At 34.6% G+C, this 7,208-nt stretch overlaps 1 long non-coding RNA gene across 1 annotated transcript; it reads left to right on the top strand.

The window, feature by feature from the left end:
- The first annotated feature begins 3,823 nt into the window (after positions 1-3,823).
- Positions 3,824-6,207, top strand: LOC136400062 (uncharacterized). The gene is made up of 3 exons (XR_010750247.1): positions 3,824-3,949; positions 5,587-5,727; positions 6,142-6,207. It is a non-coding gene; the product is annotated as an uncharacterized lncRNA (long non-coding RNA).
- Positions 6,208-7,208: the final 1,001 nt, after the last annotated feature.

Below are 7,208 nucleotides of genomic sequence, written 5' to 3' on the forward strand. Positions count from 1 at the left end.
TTTGAAATCCTGTCCTTGAAATTCTGTCATTTCAAGAGCTGACAACTTCAGCAGCACCTCTAGTGAAACACCTCTAGAGACTAAAGAGAAAGTAAATTGAAGAGAGGAAAGATTTAGTTTATACCGTGTCAGATACACGCCTGAAAGACCCACAATCTCTCAGGGAGAACTACTTGGACTTTACAAGACTGGAGTTCAGGTGTGGGCAAAATAATTAAAATTTGATTCATAGTCATTAATGTAATCTCATATTTATATAGGCCTAAAGACACCTCTGTTAAATCTACATAGGATCCTGTTCTTTTCCCACTTATTGTTAAAAGGTTTGTGGCTGAAAAATATTATCTTACACTTTCTGAACATAAAGCCCAATAAAGAGAAACCACCATTGGGAATCTCTTAAACTTACACCTGCTCACTTCAGACAGAAAATATGAAAGCAAATAACATGGAAAACAGATTGAAAATAAGTAGAATGGGATATAATTTGAGAGCAATAAACTGCTCAATACCTGCCTTCTGATGACAAAATAAAGGCCTCATTTCCCACCATAAATTTCTCAACCACTTCCATATATACAGGAAAGTATAAAGAAAATCATAGACCATTGTAATACCAATAAACAAGTAGAAAATGATACAGTTTTTATTTATTTATTTCTAAACTTCTTCTATCCACATATAAACAAAATTGGAATCAAACTCTATGATCAGTTTTCATAAACATTATTTAGAAACACAGTTTCTATTTACTCCCCAATATTTCTGATAAATATAAAATAATTTGCTTAACAAGCTTTCTGTTATCGGTATTTATATGATTCAGAATTTTTTATTTTTAGAATAATAGTGTCATGAAAAGCCTTGTACCTACATATATAATGTTGCATATTACCTTAAAATAGATTCATAAAAATGTGATTGATGAATCCAATATAATAGATAAACTAACTGATTAATGTGTATTTTCCTTTTTCTTTGCAAAAATGTTTTTACCAACTTACCCTTCTGCTAAAAAAATATGAGAGTACCCATTTCATTGCTCATTCACAAATGTTTAAAAAACTATGTTGAATGCAAATTTATTGCAGAATATATGTTTAGACTAACTTGGTAATACTAATTTAAAGTTAAAAAAGTTTTAAACCAGAACAGTAGCAATCATTTTAGAACTGTTGCCAAGATTTCAAAGATTAATTTCCTGACAATTACAGAATTAATTAAAATCATTCTCCTCATATCTAGTACAATATGTTGTACATAATAGGAATACATTAAAGTCTGTTAAATTCATGAATGTTAAATGAATTTTTATCCATTGATTAATAATAATGTACCACCCAAAATAACAGTGCTTTCATACTGGGGACTTTACAGACTATCAGTACTATACCACTGTGAAGATGCAGATTCAGAAGCTCAGAAACATTTATTAGTTGCCCAATGTCATCCCTTTTGGTTTTTCAGAATGTTTAAGTCACAGGTTTTAGTACTGGGCTCTCCATTTAATATCCTAAATAATATATTTGAATAGCATTTTGTATATACAGATAGTGATGTATGGAGACTTTTTTTTTCTTTAATAAATTTTATTAATGTTAATGGGATGACATTAATAATTCAGGGTACATATATTCAAAGAAAACATGTCTAGGTTATCTTGTCATTAAATTATGTTGCATACCCCTCACCCAGAGTCAGATTGTCCTCCGTCACCCTCTGTCTAGTTTTCTCTGTGCCCCTCCCCCTCCCCCTAACTCTCTCCCTCCCTCCCTCCTGCGTCCTCCCTCCCCCCACCCCTGATAACCACCACTCTCTTGTCCATGTCTCTTAGTCTCGTTTTTATGTTCCACCAATGTATGGAATCATGTAGTTCTTGTTTTTTTCTGATTTACTTATTTCACTCCGTATAATGTTATCAAGATCCCACCATTTTGCTGTAAATGATCTGATGTCATCATTTCTTATGGCTGAGTAGTATTCCATAGTGTATATGTGCCACATCTTCTTTATCCAGTCTTCTATTGAAGGGCTTTTTGGTTGTTTCCATGTCTTGGCCACTGTGAACAGTGCTGCAATGAACATGGGGCTACATGTGTCTTTACGTATCAATGATTCTGAGGTTTTGGGGTATATACCCAGTAGAGGGATTGCTGGGTCATAAGGTAGTTCTATTTGCAGTTTTTTGAGGAACCACCAGATGTATGGAGACTTTACTTGAGTTGAATAATAAATTGTATATTTGAATAGCATTTTGTATATACAGATAGTGATGTATGGAGACTTTACTTGAGTTGGTGAACACACAATGCCATATGCAGATAATGTATTGTAGAATATTGCACTTGAAACCTGAACAATTTTTTTTTTGTATTTTTCTAAAGTTAGAAGCAGACAGGTAGAGAGACAGATTATCATATGTGCCCAACTGGGACCCACCCAGCAAGCCCACCAGGGGGGGTGCTCTGCCCATCTGGGGCGTTGCTCTGTTGCAACCAGAGCCATTCTAGTATCTGAGGCAGAGGCCATGGAGCCATCATCAGTGCCTAAGCCAACATTGCTCCAATGGAGCCTTGGCTGCAGGAGGGGAAGAGAGAGGTAGAGAGAAAGGAGAGGGTGATGGGTGGAGAAGCAGATGGGCGCTTCTCCTGTGTACCCTGGCCAGGAATCAAACCCGGGACATCCACACACTAGGCAAATGCTCTACCGCTGAGCCAACTGGCCAGGGCTGAAACCTGTATAATTTTATTAAACAATGTCACCCCAAGAAATTTAATAAAAATTTTGTAAAAGAAACCAATAATAATTTAGGATTTAGCAGGCAAAAATTTACAGTAAGCTTTTATTCATAATATATATATAATGCTTAATAATTCATAATACATAATGCTTGATAATATTTATTAAGTACTCATATGGTGCCAGGAGTCTTATATGAAGTGTTTTCTGTAGATTGTCTCATTTAAACATCCATAAATATTTTTAAAACACTGAAGAAAATCTAGACCTAAAATGAGTCACACAACTTTTACTAAGAAACATGTGACTCTTTATAGACCAAGGCAAGGGTCTAGTTTAGATTCATCTGATTCCAAAGCCAGTTCACATTTTATGTGTACAACTACTTAAAGCAAAGACATTAGAAGATTTTGCTTAATACATAAAAAGAAATTTTAATTGTAGCATGTTTCCAACTTACATAAAGACTTAAAATATTTAATGCTATTTGAAAACTGAAATATACAAGTATTCATCACAAAAGGTAACCAAAACACCCATTTTTCCCCTTGACCTATACCTGTCCCCAAATATTGTGCTTCTATTACATCCATCTAAAGGAAAACTATACATCATGTAATTCACTGCCACTCCCACTCCATTTCTTTGTTTCTTTCCTTTGTTTTGTATTTTAAACAAGTCTTTTTCATGTGCTCCTTTCTGGTGCTTTTCATTTTAATTTTACATTCTTCCATAGAGTGTGTTTCTATAAACAGACTAAGGAGGAAGAGGAAGACGGACCAATACAATGATGATAACTACACAGTCTAAAAGAACCGCTCAATTCAATGACTACTAAACACCTTAGTTGTCATAGAAACTATGACAAATGTGTTCCACATAATCCCCATTGTTATTTAACAAGGAAATCATTAGAATGTATAAGATGAGGAAGTTCATCAAAGTGATTTATTATATCAGTGCAAATATTTTGGTCTAGGATCAAATTCCCAAATTAAGCAGTTTATAAATACTCTTTACATTTCCAAAAGATCTATTACAACGTACAAAAATGGTGCTCAGTCTGCCTATTATTCTGTTTCTAGTTTTATATCTCTTGCCTGGAGTGAAAAGTTCACTGGTAACGCTGAATAATAATGGATATGATGGCACTGTCATTGCAATTAACCCCAGTGTACCAGAAGATAAACAACTCATTCAAAGAATAAAGGTAAAAAAGAAAATTTTATTATCCATTTATTTTTAAATATTTCAATAAGTATTTTCAACTCATACTGCTTGTCTAACCATGCATACACAATTACACAGCGTTATAACTTTCCAATATTGCTTTGATGATGTTCATCACTTACAGAGTATGTATGTGAACTTTCAAGATTAAATTCTACTTAGTTTAAGTATGATTTTTTTATATATTAAGATATTAGTCATTCCCCTAGTAAATTATTTAAGGCTGAACTACTGATATTTTTTCAACTCATTAAACTAACAGAAAGATCCTAGAGCTAGTGGAGAAACTTTATCTTTATAAGATTACTTTTCTAATGTTTAAATAACTAATAATTAAGCCCTACAAGTTCAGTATCTTCTACATATTTTCAGTTCATTCTTGCACAATTTTGAAATACTCAAAACTCTTTTATATTTGATCTTAAAGAAAGTAGTACATATTTTTGAAGTTGATTTATTTTTGTTAATATAATTTTAAAAAAACTTTATATCTAGCACTTTAACATATATTGTCTTCTTCAATCCTCCCAATATCCCTGAGATAGTAAAGAATAATTACATGTGTTGTGTAAATAAGAAAAGTAATTTGTAGAGTTATACAATATATGGCAAAACTAGGACTTGAAACCAATGAGACATATATATATTTATTTCCATCACTGGTTGGTAAAAGTTTGCCTTTTAAGAACACACTCTATATGAGAAGATAACTCAAAATAAATCTAGCAAACTTATTTTGAATTAAGAAGTACAAAATCTACAAGATTTTAAAATTTGAACCAAATTAGAAGCACCTTTGTTGGATTAAACAAGCCAATTTACCAATAGGCTCCCAGTCTTAGTGTTGGGCAAATAAGTTTGTAAAATGTGATCTTTATGCTCCTTTTTTAAAAAATGGCCACTGCCCACATGAATGATGCTGCCCAGGTGAAACTGCTAATTACCTTCCTGCTTGGGAAGGGCCTTTGTTATGCTAATGTGTGCTGGAGGAGGGGTTTTTGTGCTAAAAAGTTTGTGAGGAAGAAGGAGGCCATGTTTTTGCAGAGTTTGTGCATAGGGAAGGAGATGGGGAACTAGAGATGACTGAGCTGTGCAGTCCTTTGATTCTAGGAAAACCCAGATGTGTCAGTGGCTTTGGGAGCCCTGAATGGAAAAGGAAGTGTTTTCTCCATCTGTGTTTTTTCTCACCTTCCAGGTGCGAGGCTAGAATAAAGGAATGGCTCACCTGTTTTTGGCTTGACTGTTTCTTTACCGTCTGTCCAAATCTAATGTGAATCTGCACCTGCCTGGCAGCGACAGCTGTGATGGCCAACTACTGGCCGTACACTTAGACACCTTTATATCTTGCCCAGCAACCTCACTGCCCCCTCCAAACTGTAATGCTGAATGCAGGTCTGTATAAGGTAAAAAAATAGAGTTATTATTGAGAGTATGAAAATGAGGAATTCACACACCAGAGAGATAAGGTAAAATCCAAACTATTTTTTCAAGTAGTCTTTGCCAAAATATTTGGAGAAAGGAAGCTTGGATTTGCCTCTTCTTGTATGTATTATATATACATTTGTACTCTCATTTCATTGTGAAATTGTTACCACAAGGTCTTTTAAATTTTGTCAGGAAATGGTAACTGAAGCTTCTACTTACCTGTTTCAAGCAACCAAACGAAGAACTTATTTCAGGAATGTAAGCATTTTAATTCCAGAGACCTGGAAGTCAAAATCTGAGTACTTAATGCCAAAACGAGAATCATATGACCAGGTACAATACATTATGTATCCACTAAAATGTTTCTACTTCCTCTGCTTTTTAAAAATCAATACTCATTGCCTGACCTGTGGTGGTGCAGTGGATAAAGCGTCGACCTGGAACGCTGAGGTCACCGGTTCAAAACCCTGGGCTTGCCTGGTCAAGGCACATATGGGAGTTGATGCTTCCAGCTCCTCCCCCTTCTCTCTCTCTGACTCTCTCTCCTCTCTTTCCCTCTCTGTCTCTCTCTTCTCTAAAAAAAAAAAAAAAATGAATAAAAAAAATTAATACTCATAAAACTTTTGTAATTACTAGCCACTGCTTTAATAATTAAATTAGTAATGTTACTTGTCTTAATTTTCATGAAAAATTCCTCATTTTTATTGCTCTTAAAATCTGTTTTGGTTCGCATGTTCTGCTTTTTAGGCAGATGTCATAGTTGCTGATCCTTACATACAATACGAAGATGATCCCTACACACTTCAATATGGACGATGTGGAGAAAAAGCAAAATATATACATTTTACTCCACACTTTTTATTGACCAACTATTTGCCTATATATGGTTCCCGAGGTAAGGTATCAATTTTATACTTCTATATTTATTTCTACTAGAAACAAATATAACACTATGATTAAAGGTACTTTTAAATATTATTAAAAGAGAAAAATAGGTATTAATTAATACCTCTGGTTGGAAATCAATAATTATGTATTTTTTCAATGTGTATAATAATTTGTCATTTATCATACTAACCCATTTCACCCTTTTTGCTTAATGAAAGTTGTCAATTTCTAGAGTTTCTTGACTCAATTATGTTGAGGATATGGGGCAGGGAGATTTAAAACATAAGAAAACTGAATTAAAACATTTAAAATAGCCCGACCAGGCAGTGGCGCAGTGGATAGAGCATCAGACTGGGATGCGGAAGACCCAGGTTCGAGACCCCAAGGTCGCCAGCTTGAGCGTGGGCTCATCTGGTTTGAACAAAGCTCACCAGCTTGGACCCAAGGTTGCTGGCTCAAGCAAGGGGTTACTCGGTCTGCTGAAGGCCCACAGTCAAGGCACATATGAGAAAGCAATCAATGAACAACTAAGGTGTCGCAATGCGCAACTAATGATTGATGCTTCTCATCTCTCCATTCCTGTCTGTCTGTCCCTGTCTATCCCTCACTCTGACTCTCTCTCTCTGTCTCTGTAAAAAAAATTTTAAAAAAATTTAAAAAAAGAAAAAAAACATTTAAAATATAAATTTGTAAGTGTTAATATTCTCTCATAGGCAGAGTATTTGTCCATGAATGGGCCCATCTCCGATGGGGAGTATTTGATGAGTACAGTGTGGATCAGCCATTCTATATTTCCAGCAAGAAAACTATTGAAGCAACAAGGTAGTATTGTATTGAACAAATCTCTTTGGAAAATTTTCCACCTGTGACTCTTACTTTTTTGTACTAGGCAAAGAAAGGCTATCTCAGTGGCTGAATGTTCAGTT

Source organism: Saccopteryx leptura, chromosome 3, assembly GCF_036850995.1.
Source record: "Saccopteryx leptura isolate mSacLep1 chromosome 3, mSacLep1_pri_phased_curated, whole genome shotgun sequence".
NCBI lineage: Eukaryota > Metazoa > Chordata > Mammalia > Chiroptera > Emballonuridae > Saccopteryx > Saccopteryx leptura.